Genomic DNA, 1,065 nt, shown 5'->3' with positions numbered 1-1,065 from the left:
ACCATTCTGCAAATTATACAAATATATAATCATAAATTGTCATTTGTATCTCAGTGAAAAATAACATAAGCTTTTTAAAAATCAGAAATCAAAGGTAGAGAATGGAGGAGGAAAGGGCAATAAATGAAAAGTACAAAAGGGCAGAAAAAAAATGAAACTTGTGAGAAAGAAAACGGGTTAGATGCTTCAGACTTGTCTCTACATGGCCAGCGAGTGCTCGGTTGTGATGGAGACTAGGTAACTCTCCGATAGATTCCAATGGTTAAAATCTACCACCTGTTTGGGGGGGGGGGAACTTAACCTGAACATGTTCCTGTCTTTTCTATTTCACAAAAAATCTAACTGAGATAGCATCCCACTCACACGTGGGGTCAGCTGAAGGTGAAGATCTGTGCACCCAACTTGGCATGGATTTTTAATGACTAGCAACTTTTTTTTAGTACCAGGATTGGCTTCCTAGGCAGTCTATGGTTCAAGGGAGGTTTGCTCATGCAATTCTTCATTAAGGTATCCAACTTTCTTGATTAATGCTTACAAAATACTCAGCAGTGTACAAGCCATTACAGATACAAGTTAAAACTAAAAATGAATCTCAACCTCAAGTGCATTCCCAAAACTTGAACTGTCCAAGTCCAGACTGAGGTAGCAAAGGCATCCCTTCCTCTATTGCTTGCCAGAAGTTATAAATTCCACTGTTAAAGCCACTGCCAATGGATTATTAAGAGTTTAAAAGGGTTTAGTTATAGACATTTGGGAAGGGAAATTTAGTTAAATTTCTAACATGAAAGGTTAACTCTTCCACTCAAGATGAAGCATCAGAGTAACCACAAAGACACTTTCAATCGTGTGTTTCTGATATCCCCATCTGTCCAGTTATGGTCAGCAGGTGAAGGATTTAGGACTATTTTAGGGAAGGATAACACTGCTGTTATCCCCCATACTTAATTGTGTCAAGTTAGAAAAAGGCATCCCCTAGGAGACAGAATCCCATGCCAGTGCTAATACTCCTGCAAGCAGGGAGTTAAGTTGATGGGTAGTTGGCTGTTTCATGAAGTGCTTCAATAT

The sequence above is a fragment of the Condylura cristata genome, unplaced genomic scaffold (genome assembly GCF_000260355.1).
Source record: "Condylura cristata isolate star-nosed mole 26May11 unplaced genomic scaffold, ConCri1.0 scaffold00010, whole genome shotgun sequence".
NCBI classification, from domain to species: Eukaryota; Metazoa; Chordata; class Mammalia; order Eulipotyphla; family Talpidae; genus Condylura; species Condylura cristata.
This window is presented reverse-complemented; position numbering follows the sequence as displayed.